The sequence below is a fragment of the Triticum dicoccoides genome, chromosome 6B (assembly GCF_002162155.2).
Source record: "Triticum dicoccoides isolate Atlit2015 ecotype Zavitan chromosome 6B, WEW_v2.0, whole genome shotgun sequence".
NCBI lineage: Eukaryota > Viridiplantae > Streptophyta > Magnoliopsida > Poales > Poaceae > Triticum > Triticum dicoccoides.
In genome coordinates this window covers 249,617,193-249,632,741 of record NC_041391.1, presented here as the reverse complement: position 1 = coordinate 249,632,741, position 15,549 = coordinate 249,617,193, and the positions used below count along the sequence as shown (strand labels likewise).

Here is a 15,549-nt window from a genome sequence, read left to right as displayed (position 1 = left end):
GATCTTGATGTATATGAGTATTACAAGAGTTTATCTACCACGAGATCGTAATGGCTAAACCCTAGATGTCTAGCATGTATGAAGATTATGATCGCCTCTACGGACTAAACCCTCAGGTTTATATAGACACGAAGGGGACTAGGGTTACTTCATATTCGCACGTTAAGCTTGCCATCCACGCAAAGGAGAGTCCCATCCGGACATGGGAGAGAGTCTTATGTCTTGTATCTTCGTGGCCCATCAGTCCGGCCCATGTTATGTAGGCCAGACGCCCGAGGACCCCTTAATCGAGGACTATTGGGAAAACTATGACACCATGACACCACATTTCCTACAGACGTGTGTTGGGAAAACTATTGTGTACCAACGGACTGTTGGTTGGGAAACTTATATCAGACGGTCGGTCGGTCGGCAATACTCACATGTAGCTTCAAACTGTCGGTCGGAAATAGTTTATTATCCTAAGTCGTATTATCGGTCGGGAATGCTTCACTTTCCTTTGGATTGTTGGTCGGCAATTAAACGCCGACCGATTGCTTGTGGGTAAATGGGCCGGCCAGATAGCTGCGGGCGCACGGACGAAAAACTTAGCGCGAAAACAGCCCACTCCGCGAAAAATCCCTATTTTTTTTCTTGTTCTGCCTCCAACCGGTGCCACAGACTACCCCCAAATCTCATTCTTCCTCCTAACCTAAATCCGCCGCCGCCGCCGCCGCCGCTCGAGCTCTCTCTCGCCGTCCAGCTACGTGCTTTTCGGCCGGCGAGGCTGTGACCCCCTCTCCCACTTGTTCCCCAGCGTCTCCACCGTCGACCCCACACCATTCTGTTCCTCGGTGAGTGCTCTCTCCGGCCAACCTCCGCGCGTAAGCTTCCAGCGAGGCTGCCGCCGCCCTGCCTGGCCCGTCCTCCCCCTCTCCACCATGGCCGTCAGAGTACAGAAGAGATCTTGGAGGCGGCGGGAGAGGGCTCGGGATAGGGTTAATGAAGGGCTTCATATAGAGAGGAGAAAAGAGGTCCTCGGCTCCTTCCCCTTCGGCCTTCCCCAGCCGGATCTGCTCCCCTTCGGCCTTCCCCAGCCGGATCTGCTCCCCTTCGCCCTTCCCCAGCCGGATCTGCTCCCCTTCATCCACCCTGACTCCCCGAGCTCCTCCCTCAGGTAGTTCCTCTGCTCACCCCTCTTCCCCTATTTGCGCTGCTGCCTGCTTGCCGCTTGCTAGTACTATGTAACCGTGTGCCTGCTTGCTACTGCTCCTGTGGTGCTTGCTGCTTGTGTGGTTGTGGTGTGCTTGCTGCTGTTATGCTGTGTGTGCTTGCTGTGATGTGCAGTGTGCTGCTAGCCACGGTTCTGCTGCTTGATGTGCTAGTGCTACTGTCGTATTGCTGCTGAATGTTGATATTCTACTGCCTATTGATTGGTGATTAATCCAGTTTCTTCCCTGGAAATGAAGCATTAGATGTTATACATGGTAATGTGTTGTCCCTTGAAAACTGAAACTCTGTTACGAATTGTAATTCTGTTAAACCTCATAGGGCAATGAACTGTACATTCTCTCAGACAAACTGTAGATGAAGAGAATAACAAAAATATTTTGTATACCATCAACAGGTAAGAAGTGGCATCCAGCTAAACTGACATAATAAAAGGAGAATATTGACCAGCATTGATTGTTACTAGTCAATGCACAGAGCTAGATATCGATGTTCTTCTTCTGGTTGTTGCTTATTAATTGTTTGGCACTCATCTCCCCCCAACTAACTTTCAGTGATCTGTACTCATGTCGGTATGGCACTGATTTATCTCTAGACATGGTTCTGTCTTACTGTTACAGGCAAATGTTAGTAAACAAAATAGTGTGTTCCTTTCAGAAGAGTACAGAAGAATTCAAGTTGCTGTAAAGAAATAAGGCGGACCATCTAATAAAACATTGTTTTAGAATTTGTGGTTTTGGAATGATTATTCGGTTTTTTCTTATGAGACCTGGGTAACAAGATAAAAGTTCCTTACATGATGGAACGCTGATGGAGAGTCAATGGTAAGATGGTCCGCCTAGTGTTTTCCTCTCAAAGAAGCAATGTTAACTATGATTTGCTCAGTTTAACAAGGCGACCTGATTTTTTTAAATAGTCTCATATTTCAATGTGATGATATGATGACTTCTTCTGCATTACACCATGTTGTATTCATAAAAAATATGCTTAGCGTGTCATACATACAATCTGGTTGGACTCATATTCAATATTGAATTTATGTGTTCCATTCCCAATTTACGGGGCTGCTCTGATTTCATTTCTCAGTAAAAACAATAAGACTAATAGGTAGGAACATATCCACCTTCGTACGGTTCTGAAAATTATTACAGAATTACGCAAGCACTCCATGAACCAAAAAGTTAGCAACAAACTCTAACCATACACTCAAGTGCTTGGACACAAGAATCAGAAAAAAAACACTTAAAATGACATATGATGTGGTCAGCCGATTGGTGCGCCTTCTAGGTATCATGACTATTCTCCTCTATTCCCATATTATTGTTGTCTTGATTTGCCTGTAATTGTTATCTTGGCTATCATTTAGTCAACCACATATATTAGGTTTGTTGGTCCGTAGTCTTCCATATAGCTATTTCAACTAAATCTGTAGTCTTTCATATATATAGGAATTGTCTTCTACTATTCAGGTCTCACATATATTCCTTGCGGTGTATTAACTTTGTATGATAAAATAAAATGTCTGCTGAAAATAACTAATAGTATATGATCAGTCTGGACTTTCTTCTCTGCAAAAAATAATTTGTAGTGCAGTCGGCAACCCGGCATCTAACTGTTGGTATATTATTGTGTTGCTTCTTTTCCCCTCAACTTTTACATTTTACCATGCTATTCGCTGCTACCTGTTCTTCATCATCTGAGTTCTTACTTCTTCCATTTATGTAGGAATGTCTGAAGAGAGTTATCCCCTATGAGCACATGGACATTGCATAATCAGTCTTATCATGGGAATAATTTGCCTGCCTAAAGAAGGCGAAGCAATCAGCCAAGCAATGAAACTGGAGTTCAGTAAAGAGAAATCTTCCAGTGACAATCAAGAGTTGAATCGTAGACATTCCAAAGGAGACAAGTCATCCAACCATCCAGCAGAAGTGTAGACAGTTTAACGAAACCAGCACTTGATCCGGGCAATAATAGCGCATCAGTTTCATCTAATTCTATACATAAGAAGGTAACACACTTGTATGTTCCACTGGGCATCTATTTTTACATGTCTGGCTGAATCACTATGTTTCTAGTCTTCACCGTGCACATATGTCTCTTGCGGGTGTGCTATTTGTTCCAGTGGAAGATAGGTTCCAGTTTTTATAAATGGTCCTCCGCATGTGAATATGTTCTCTGTACATGAACCAAATTGACGTACTAGTTTTACTGAAAACATATACTAGCTAGTATCAGTTTACTGAAAACCTAACCAGTCTGCATGCAATTTTTTATATATGAAAAATGGTGATGATGAGTGCATGCTGCTTTTTGACTAGTTCACTGCCTGCTGGTCCAGATTATATGGTCGTGAAGCTCGGCGTTGACAAGAGCATCACCCTGTAGCTGTGCGTCCTTCTCTAACAAACACTCAAAGCACTACCATGCCGGGTTGTGGGTGCGTATGATTTGAATCTGCAGTAAAGACTGGTAATTTTGTTTGTATCTAGTCTTGACCATGTATGTCGTCGGGCACCAATTCGACTATTTTCACAGGTACTGCCTCATCGACCAAGGATCTACGGCGACGACGGCACCAGCGACCCCATGGAGGCATCACCGAAACCCTAGCCGCTACTGCTCTCCCCTGAGTCCCCTCCTCATCTCCTCCCTCGTGCGGTACGTGTCGGCTCTCTTCTCTCTCGCTCTCTCAAGCTAATTTTAATCTGACTCCATCTTGGGGTGCTACTGTGCGTGCAATACATGCTCTGCTTGGTCTTCTTTTCTTAGACATCCCTCGATCAGTTAAGTTGGACAAGCAAAAAATCTTACATATCTCAGCTTTGTCATTTAAGCTCATTTGACTGATGTCTTTATCTTCACAAGTCTTGCTGAACCTTGAGATAGGCAAAAACACTCAATTCAGAGCCTGATAGTTTGTTGCTATAATAACAATACCTACACTTCTACATTACCAATTGCAGTCTGGAGATTCAAATTCAGATATGAAAACTATATAGGGATTTCAATTCTTTGGGAATGTTACTACACATTTTTTTACATGTTTCTCTCTCAGGCTAATTTTAATCTCGCACCATCCTGGGTGGTACTCTGTGTGTTGTAGATGCTCTGCTTCATCTTTTCTCAAACCTCCACCAGTTAAATTCGACCGGGAAAAAGAAACACCTACATACATATCATCGGGTAGTGGCCTGAAAAAATGTTACATATATCGGTTTTGTCATTTAAGCCCATTTGATGTCGTCTTCATTACTCTGTCTATCACCAGCTATGGTGTGGAATATTAACTAGGGATTTTGACATGCAGATGTTCAAGCTGGACGATGTGGCGATGGAATATGGATCAATGAGACGAAGAAAGGTGTTGATGTCAAGTAGGAGAATGATGGAAGGATCTTGTGGTTATCTAGTTGCCCACCAGTAGGAGTCAATGTAGATGATGTGCCTCTAGGGCAAATTCTAGAAACCAAAGCGACCCATTTTTGCTCTCAAGCAATGAACATATTTTGTTCCCTATTTAATAAGTTAAATTAGTTTATGGGAAATTTGGATGTGAAAATTATTGAATGTGTGTTATTATTGTTTGGTTTTGGTTTACTATTGTTGGACACGACATGCATGTTATTGTAATGATTTGGGTAACTTCATTGATATTCTGTTGATAATGTGAAATCCAGCTATATGGGAGGGCTAGCTGACATTGGTTGGCAAAATAAACCCCATCCAACAGTTGGTCGGGAAAAGCTAATGCGAGCCCAACAGAATGTTGGTCGCGAAAAAATGCCTTGTTCGATAGGCGGTCGGGAAAGGCCCATGCCAGCCCCAACGGATTGTTGGTCGGGAAAGAATAAACGGATTGTTGGTCGGGAAAGAATATTCTGACCGATAGTCGGTCGGGAAAGGCCTATGGCAGCGCCAATAGACTATTGGTCGGGAAAGGTCCATGGGAGGCCCAACAGAATGTTGGTCGGGAAAGATGTTCCATAGCCGACAAGCAGTCGGTCGGGAAAAGTATGTCGGTCGGGAAAGGGCTTTCCCGTCTGGACTTACCCCAACAGACAGGGTCGGTCGGCAATAGTCTTTCCCGACCGACTGTTTGTTGGTACACATTGTATTCCCGACCAATCTAGTTGTCAGGGATGTAGTGTTGTGGTGTAGTGCGACACTACTTCATCCGGCCCTCCCGTACTGGGCCTAGTGGCTGCAGATAGTCCGGCGGGCTCAGGAAGCCCGTCCTCGGACCTGGTGATGCACTCCGGATCTAAGGCCAGAGCGGAGGTTGGGGTCGCGAACCCTTGGAATATCAAGTCTCCTCGGATATCAGCGACATAGTCTAGATTTCCAAAACTGATCTGGTGACCTGGGGCGTAGCTGTCGATCTGCTCCAGATGGCCAAGCGAGTTGGCCCGCAGTGTGAAGCCACCGAACACAAAGATCTGACCGGGGAGAAAGACCTCACTCAGGGCAGCATTGTTGTAGATGATTGATGGAGAAATTGAACCTTCTAGCGACGTCGCAGAGGAACTCTCAATGAAGGCACCAATGTCGGTGTCAAAACCGGCGGATCTCGGGTAGGGAGTCCCGAACTGTGCGCCTAAGGTCGATGGCAATAGGAGACAGGGGACATGATGTTTAGCCAGGTTCGGGCCCTCTCTATGGAGGTAATACCCTACTTCCTGCTTGATTGATCTTGATGTATATGAGTATTACAAGAGTTTATGTACCACGAGATCGTAATGGCTAAACCCTAGATGTCTAGCATGTATGAAGATTATGACCGCCTCTACGGACTAAACCCTCAGGTTTATATAGACACGAAGGGGACTAGGGTTACTTCATATTCGCACGTTAAGCTTGCCATCCACGCAAAGGAGAGTCCCATCCGGACATGGAAGAGAGTCTTATGTCTTGTATCTTCGTGGCCCATCAGTCCGGCCCATGTTATGTAGGCCAGACGCCCGAGGACCCCTTAATCGAGGACTCCCTCAAGTGCCCCGGCCCATCATCCGACGGCTTCGCCGTTGCGGCTGCTTCTTCCTCAAATTCCCTCTATGCCACTAGCGCAACACTGACCACTTGATTCGTCGCCGCTAGATATAGCAGCAATGGCTCTTGCGGCTTAGGCGCGACTAGTATTGGCATGGAGGAGAGGTACCTCTTCAAATCTTGCAGCGCTGCCTCTGCCTCCGGAGTCCATTTCATTGGACCCGCCTTTTTCAAAACTTTGAAAAAGGGGAGGGTGCGCTCAGCAGATTTGGAGATGAACCTACTTAGAGCAGCAATGTAGCCGGCGAGCCTACGGACGTCCTTGACTCGTCTTCGCGCCTCAATCTGCTCAATCGCTTTGATCTTGTCAGGATTGGCTTCGATTCCGCATTGAGACACAAAGAACCCAAGAAGTTTGCCGGATGGGACGCCGAACACGCACTTCTCTGGGTTGAGCTTGAGGTTGATCTTGCGCAGGTTTGCAACCCGCGCGAGCGTGGCTTTGTCCTTGGTTTTGACCACTATATCATCCATATAAGCTTCCATATTTCTATGCAGTTGGGGCTCGAAACCAATTTGGACTGCTCGAGCAAATGTCGAACCAGCGCTTTTCAACCTAAAAGGCATCCGTACAAAACAGTACATTCCACATGGGGTGATGAACGCAGTCTTTTCTTTGTCTTTCTTCTTCATGAAGATCTGCTGGTATCCTGAGTAGGCGTTGAGGAACGACAACAGGTCACACCCGGTAGTGGAGTCCACTATCTGGTCAATGTGTGGCAGAGGGAAAGGATCATTTGGACAGGCTTTATTGATATCGGTATAGTCAATAAACATCCTCCATTTCCCATTTGCCTTACGCACTACCACTGGATTGGCCAACCACGTGGGGTGGAGCACTCCTCTGACCAAGCCTGCCGCCTCCAACTTCCTGATCTCCTCGATGATGAACTCTTGTCGCTCAAGCTTGCTTCCTGACCTTCTGCTTGACGGGCCGCGCATGGGGACAGATAACAACGTGGTGCTCAATCACCTTCCTAGGAACGTCGGGGATGTCGGATGCTTGCCATGCAAACACGTCGACATTCGCTCACAGAAAGGCGATGAGCGCGCTTTCCTATTTGCTGTCAAGGGTGGAGCTTACGATAAAAGCTCCACTCGTGCATTCCTCCCTGACGGGCACCTTCTTGGTTTCTGGTGGGGCCGCCTTGGACCTCTTGCTCCTGCTGGTGGAGCTCTCTGGCACATCCCAAATGGGAACGCGGCGCTCCGAAGAGGCACGTTTGCCGGAGGGGGTGCAGGAGTCCTTGCTGGGTTCAGAAGTCTTGCCGGAAGGGGCCTTGCCGGTTTTCTTCTCTCCCGGGGTCTCAGTGGTAGGAGCAAGTACCTTGGCGGCAATTGCTGCAACTGCCTCCCGGTAGAGTTGGTCGGCGCAGATGAGCGCGTCTTTCTTGTCGGAGGGGACGGTGATGGTGCTCATTGGCCCAGGCATCTTCAATGTGTTGTAGGCGTACTGTGATGCCGCCATAAACTTGGCCAACGCTGGGCGGCCGAGGATCCCATTATAGGGCAAAGGGATCTTGGCAACATCAAAAACAATCTTCTCCGTCCTATGGTTCAGCTCGCCCCCAAATGTAACGGGCAACATGATCTTACCCTTTGGCTGACTCCTCCCTGGGTTGATGGCATCAAACGTGTCCGTCTCCTCGAGATCTCCATCGGGGATTTGCAGCCTCTTGATCACAACGGGCGAGATCAAGTTCAGACCGGCCCCTCCGTCGACTAGCACTTTCATCACCTTGAGGTTGCGTACAGTTGGCAAAACCAACAACGGCAAACACCCGACCGCTGTTGTGCGATCAGGGTGATCCTTGGTGTCAAAAAATGATAGGCGTACTGGACCACTTTAGTGGCCAGTGGGCGTCGAACGATGGCGTAGTGACTTCACGCGCCCATAGTTTCAGTTGGCGGTGAGAGGTATGCAACGAGGCTCCACCGTCGACGCACATGGCCTCCATAGCTTTCTGGAACTCGTGCTCGCTGGACTCGTCGTCCTCATCATGATCATCGTCTCCCTCCTTCTTGTCACGGCCCCGAGCGGGCCTCTTTGGTTGGTTATCTTTGCCGCGGCGACCTCCTCGGCCGCCATGCATCTTGCCGGATGACTCAGCACCATCCCGGCCCTTCTCCTTATCGCGCCTCTCATACTCAGCTTTTTGCTTCTCTGCAAGCAGCTCAACCTGCCGGCAATTCTGGAGGTCATGGCCCTTGGTGCGAATGACCTTGCAATACTGCTTGTTGGAGCCTTCTAGTTTGTTGGCAGCCGCCAAGGCGCAACACGCGGTGCACCCGGCAACTTCCTTGCCGGGGTCATCAGCCTTGGCCTTCTTGGCGGCGCCGGGGTCGCCGGATACCTCGACGGCAAGCACGGTCTTGCCCTTACGCTTCCTATTGCGTCGTCGGCCCTTCTTTGCCGGGGCGACGACGTCTTTATCTGTGCAGTCGGTTTCCGCACCGGCATCTTCGTCAGGGTACTTCCTCCCTTCCTCAGCCCGAGCACATCTATCAGCCAGAGCATAAAGCTCGGCTACACCCCTAACCTTGTTAATCGCCAGCTCCTCACGCATCTTGCGTTTGTGCACATTCTGATGGAATGCACTGATGATGGTGGCGGGATGAACATCTGGGATGTTGTACTGCACATAGCTGAACCTTTGTATGTACTTGCGCAAGGGTTCGCTGTCCTTCTGGGGGTGACATGCAAATCACTTGCCTGGCCAGGAGCTTGGTGGCCCCCGGTAAAGGCACCAACAAACTCGTGGCACAAATCCGACCAAGAAGAAATGGAATCCAATGGTAGGTACATCAACCATGACATGACATTGGGCTTAAGTGCCAATGGGAAGTAGTTGGCAAGCACCTTGTCGTCGTGAGCCCCGGCGGCCTGCATCGCGATAGTGTAGATCCCGAGGAACTCCAGCTGGTGAGTCTTGCCGTTATACTTTTCTCCAACCTCAGGCTTGAATGTGCGGTGGGTGGGCCACTGGAATTGCCGCAACTCACGGGTAAAGGCTGTACAACCCACCTCGTAATGTAAGTCACCGGAACCCCCCAGCACTGGGCAGTCCATCGTGGGCCTCGCATGCCTATCTGACTGATGGCGTGCTTCCCGCCGCTGGTCGATAGTGGTCCGAGCGTCTTCCTAGGCTCGCTCCCGAAGAACTTGACGTTGGTCGCAACGGGCTCGCGGGTCGGACGACGCTGTGGAAATGTTTTCACATGCGTCAGCCCGATGAGTCGGCGGCTGCTGTTGCTGGCGTGCGGGATGAGAGTGCACCGTGGTCATAGCAGCTCCGGTCCTTCCACCACTAGCGTGCGCCGGCTTGACAGAGTGCCGGCATGAGGGTCCCACTGGTCGCGGTTCATATTTATTGGCGAAGCCGATGAGGCTTTGGATGGTGGCTCTCCACTCGCCGAGCTTCTCCACGGCAGGAGGAAAGTCGAGGAGCAGTTGCACGCACGCCAACGCTTCTGCTGGCATTGGGGGCGGCGAAAGCTACGTGGACCGTGACGCACTCTGACTTCTAACCGCGTTAGAAAGAGCTCTATCACGGTCTCGTGGTCGTGCGCCGTTTTCGCCAGCGTCTGGGCGCGCATGCTGGCCCGGTGCATCTCGAGAGTGACGCAAAGGGCTCTTCCCGCGGCGGTGCCCGGGGGCATCGACATCGCGGCATTGTTCGTCACGCGCGACCTGGGAAGACCGCCGCGCGGGCGCCGGCTGGGGCATCCTGGAGGTTGCCGCACCGCCCGTGGGCAGCATGGCCCCGCCCTGGATCCAGCAGCATGCGGCTCATCATCTTGGGCACCAACGATGCTGCTCGCTTGGATTTGATTGCCAGGGTCTCGTGGAGGCTCGTGGGCCGCGCCTCTGCCACCATCCGCGGCCGCCCCATCGCCCGTCCGCGTTGGTACGGGCGGTTCAGCCCAGGCGAACCGATTGCTGTGATCCCCTTCTTCTTGGGAGCCATGGCGATGGAGAAGTCGATGCGCTAACTTCTAGACCAGATTTTCATAGCCTAGCGCTCCCTACCTGGCACCCAACGATGTTGGGGAAAAGGACACCCATTTGATCCTGGGGAATCCCTACTACGGTTGGCAGGAGCGTGGAGCTGCGCAAAGAGCAGATCTAGGCGATCAGCGCGAGGGGATTTTTACCCAGGTTCGGGCCGCAAATGATGCGTAAAACCCTAGTCCTGCTTGTCTGTGTTTATCTTCTGTTCTTCAGTTCTTGGACTAGCTACTATGCATGCACCGTCCAAAAAGTCTAAATCCTTCCATAGTACGCCTCGGGCCTCCTTTTATATGTCAATGGGGTCACCACAGTGGCACACAGGAGGTGGAAAGTATCTACAGTGTACAAGTTTATCGCCTGACATCGTAGGACAAGCGCATTTAATGCGCTGCCTATGTGCCCTCTTTCTTTATCGGGGACGACAACAGAGCTTGTCCTGTCCATCGCTGCCTCGCCTTGCTTCGATGCGCGTCCAAGCTGATGAGGCATGCAGCGCCATGCTGGCTGGCTAGTTGCTATGCTGTTGCGCTGATAGGGCCTTCACGAAGATCTGCATGCCACCATGCAGGTGCTTGCCTAGTTGGCCTAGAAGCTAGATACTGCCACGTAGGCACTTGCCTAGTTGGTGGGCTGGTTGTCGTGTCCGAACGGCTGCGGGGCAGCGGCTCTTTGGCAGGTACGGGCCTGGCCGCGGCCCTGCAGATGCCCCCGGCAAGGGTCTTGTTGGGGTCTCACGGCCGTCCCCGGTAAGGATCTTGCCGGAGGTCTTCGGCCGTCCCCGGCAAGGATCTTGCTGGGGGTCTTCGTCTTTTGGTTCTTATGTAGACTCGCAGGCCTTTGGTCTTCACAAAGATCTGCATGCCACCACGCAGGCGCCCCTGAGTCTTGGTCTCGACGTTGTTGATGGTGTCAGAACTCTCAGGCTCAAGGGTGGCGGCCTTGCTGGTGTTGGGCAAGTCGCCCCGGCAAGGCTCTTGTCGGGGCTACGTAGGCCGCCCCAGCAAGGGTGTTGCCCCGGGGGAAGTCCATCTTGTCCTTTCGCTCTTTATGCCTCTGGCTTGAGTGCTGCCTTGGCAGTCTCGTACCTTCCCTTCCTTTGCCCCGCCAAGCATGGTCGCGAGTGTGGCTACGACTGCCCGTGCACAAGTAAAGGGGTACAGAAAAGCCCCTACTTTTGTACACTGACAGTATAACCTTGGAAGTACCTGTCCTCCGGCACAATAGCAAGGTCGATTCCTCTCATTTGATCAATCATTCGCTGTGTCAAAAATGCAGAGGGGGATGCAAGGAGCATAAGGCCTGCACATCCAAGCAAGTGGTCACATGGACTTGTACATGGAACATCCCAAGCGCAAGCAAAGCTGGAGTGAGCCCGCACAACGAGCTAGCGTAAGTCCCTATATTTCATTTAATTCGTATTGGCCTACGTGTATGATTTGTGTGAAGTGGTGGATCCATGAATTGAAGTTACCAGGGGTGAAAATTTAACTAAAAAAATACGAAGGCACTTGCACTCCAGAAATCAACATAACTTGAGAAATGTGAAGCTACATGCACTTTGAAAACCAGCTAATGATCCAAAGTAGTTCCAGATTATAAAACACTAAATGATGTAAGCACCGAAAACACAAAATGCGACATGGTGTACAAGGACTACTAACATGGACTGTACCTGCTTGAATTATTCGTCGTCTGGCCGAAAATATACAAGTGTAATTGCACCTATAGCCAGTGCGCAAACTTCATATCAATATATATACCCTACACAAGTATGCCAATACTTTCAAACAACAGATTAGAAAAGTATTTATGCTAGGTTGTCATGATACGGGGACTTTCTGGTAGATGGTGTCGATGTTTCCTCAAGCCATGAAAATGTACTATAATTTGCTTGTCATCAATTCCTGCAAATCTCTCTCTCTCTCTCAATGTAGTAGATCATCATTAGACACTAAATCTTTCAATGGGAGCTTGCAAAATGATTATATTAGATCCCTCATTATACACTATATGTTCATTAACAGGAGCATGTAAAATGTTTGCATCAAATCCTTCATTAGCAGTCTGTTCATTAGACACTTCAGGCTCAAGAACAACATGAGCTTGTATCTTTGCACCGGAAACTTGATTAGACACATCAGGCTCAGTCAGTTCAATATTGATTGGGGGAGTTATAAAATAAGCAGAAATTGGTTTCATTTTCTTATAGATTCCCTACATACAAGCTGTTTTACAACACCGTCAGGTTTAACTATTGGCTAGAAATTGAACAATTGAATTAGATATAATCAGCGATGTGATGTACCTACTCATTGCGCATGCTGCTCTTGCAAGGTGCGATTGTCCGTTTGCGCAAGCTCTATGCCACGCCCGTGCTGCCGCCGCTGCCTCCCACGCAGGCTACACCCAGGGTTGGATCATCTTCTTGTCCTTCCATTCGCAAGAAGCCCGGCGACCGGCGTCCAACGAGGGCGCAAGGAGGTGTTGTGTCGGTCTGTCCAGCGGCGGCTAGGTTACGAGTAAACCAGACTGGAGGCTGGAGCAAACGAATTGGGACTATTTCCCGCTGTCAATCGATATGGGAGGCGCTAGTTTGGGCCAAAGCCTACTATAGGGCCTGCCTTGCACTTATGTTATTGGGCCATCCAAATTGAAACATTTTTCTTCATTTTTTACATTGCCTGCCTGTGCGCTAGGACGATGCTACTTCTTGAGCTTGCATAGGTTTTTCACTTGAAGAGGAAAGGGTGATGCAGCAAAGTAGAGTAAGTATTTCCCTCAGTTTTGAGAACCAAGGTATCAATCTAGTAGGAGACAACGCACAAGTCACCGAATACCTGCACAAACAAACACCAACTTGCACCCAACGCGATAAAGGGGTTGTCTATCCCTTCATAGTTATTTGCAAAGTGAGATCTGATATAGATGGATAAACGGTAAAGTAATGTTTTTGGTATTTTTGCTTTATGGAACGGAAAGTAAAAGATTGCAACGAAAGTAAAAAGGAAACTAAAATTGTAGATCAAAAACTTATATGACGTAAAGTAGACCCGGGGGCCATAGGTTTCAATAGAGGCTTCTCTTAAGATAGAAAATATTACGGTGGGTAAACAAATTACTGCCGAGAAATTGATAGAAAAGCACAAAGTTATGACAATATCTAAGGCAATGATCATGAATATAGGCATCACGTTCGTATCAAGTAGACCGACTCGTGTCTGCATCTACTACTATTACTCCACACATCGGCCGACTCTTGCCTGCATCTAGATTATTAAGTTCATAAGAAGAGAGTAACGCTTTAAGCAAGATGACATGATGTAGCGGGATAAACTCAAGCAATATGATGAAAACCCCATCTTGTTATCCTCGATGGCAACAATATAATATGTGCCTTGCTACCCCTACTGTCATTGGGAAAGGACACCGCAAGATTGAACCCAAAGCTAAGCACTTCTCCCATTGCAAGAAAAACCAATCTAGTTGGCCAAACCAAATCGATAGTTCAAAGAGACTTGCAAATACATCAAATCATGCATATAAGAATTCAGAGAAGATTCAAATAATATTCATAGATAAGCTGATCATAAATCCACAATTCATCAGATCTCGGCAAACACACCGCAAAAAGGTATTACATCGAATAGATCTACAAGAACATCGAGGAGAGCATGGTAGTGAGAATCAAAGAGAGAGAGGAAGCCATCTAGCTACTAGCTATGGACCCATAGGTCTGTGGTAAACTACTCACGCTTCATCGGAGAGGCAATGGTGTTGATGTAGAAGCCTTCCATGATCGAATCCCCCTCCGGCAGGATGCTTGAACAGGCCCCTAGATGGGAACTCACGGGTACAGAAGGTTGCGGCGGTGGAAAAGTGTTTCCGTGGCTCTCCTAGTAGGTTTTGGAATATTGGAGAATATATAGGCAGAAGAAATAGGTCGGTGGAGTCATGAGGGGCCTACAAGGGTGGGGGCGCGCCCTCCGTCCTTGTGGCTACCTTGTGGCTTTTCTGACGTGTACTCCAAGTCCTCTAGATGTCTTCTGGTTCAAGAACAATCATCGCGAAAGTTTCATTCCGTTTGGACTCCGTTTGGTATTCCTTTTCTGTGAAACTCTAAAACAAGGAAAAATCAGAAACTGGCACTGGGCTCTAGGTTAATATATTAGTCCCAAAAATCATATAAAATAGCATATTAATGCATATAAAACATCCAAAACAGATAATATAATGGCATGGAACAATAAAAAATTATAGATACATTGGAGACACATCAAGCATCCCCAAGCTTAATTCCTGCTCATCCTTGAGTAGGTAAATGATAAAAACAGAATTTTTAATGTGGAATGCTACCTAACATATTTATCCATGTAATTTTATTTATCGTGGAATGAATGTTCAGACCCTTATGATTGAAAACAAAGGTTTAATATTGACATTAAAACTATAATACTTCAATCATACTAACAAGGCAATTATGTCTTCTCAAAATAACATGGCCAAATAAAGCTTATCCCTACAAAATCATATAGTCTGGCTATACTCCATCTTCATCACACAAAATATTCAAATCATGCACAACCCCGATGACAAGCCAAGCAATTGTTTCATACTTTTAATGTTCTCAAACTTTTTCAAATTTCACGCAGTACATGAGCGTGAGCTATGGACATAACACTATACGTGGAGTAGACGAATGTTGTGGAGAAGACAAAAAGAGGGAGATAGTCTCACATGAACTAGGCGTATCAATGGGCTATGGAGATGCCCATTAATAGATATCAATGTGAGTGAGTAGGGATTGCCATGCAACAGATGCACTAGAGCTATAAGTGTATGAAAGCTCAAAAAAAAGAAACTAAGTGGGTGTGCATCCAACTTGCTTGCTCATGAAGACCTAGGGAAATTTGAGGAAGACCATCATTAGAATATACAAGCCAAGTTCTATAATGAAAAATTCCCACTAGTATATGAAATTGACAATATAGGAGACTCTCTTGTCATGAAGATCATGGTGCTACTTTGAAGCACAAGTGTGGTAAAAGGATAGTAGTATTGCCCCTTCTCTCTTTTCTCTAATTTTTTTATCTAGGCCTTCTCTCATTTTTTGCCCTCTTTTTTTCGTCTGGAGTCTCATCCCGACTTGTGGGGGAATCATAGTCTCCATCATCCTTTCCTCACATGGGACAATGCGCTAATAGTGAAGATCATCACACTTTTATTTACTTACAACTCAAGAATTACAACTCGATACTTAGAATAAAATATGACTATACGTG

At 47.8% G+C, this 15,549-nt stretch overlaps 1 long non-coding RNA gene across 2 annotated transcripts; it reads left to right on the top strand.

Annotated features, from left to right (window-relative positions):
• Positions 1–662: 662 nt before the first annotated feature.
• LOC119326423 lies at positions 663–4,809 on the top strand. Of its 2 annotated transcripts, none has more exons than XR_005157977.1 (5): positions 663–1,156; positions 2,935–3,220; positions 3,551–3,681; positions 3,748–3,870; positions 4,520–4,809. It is a non-coding gene; the product is annotated as an uncharacterized LOC119326423 (long non-coding RNA). The 2 variants fall into 2 exon arrangements; XR_005157976.1 differs by having other exon boundaries at positions 666–1,156; positions 3,551–3,649.
• The last annotated feature ends 10,740 nt before the right edge of the window (positions 4,810–15,549 follow it).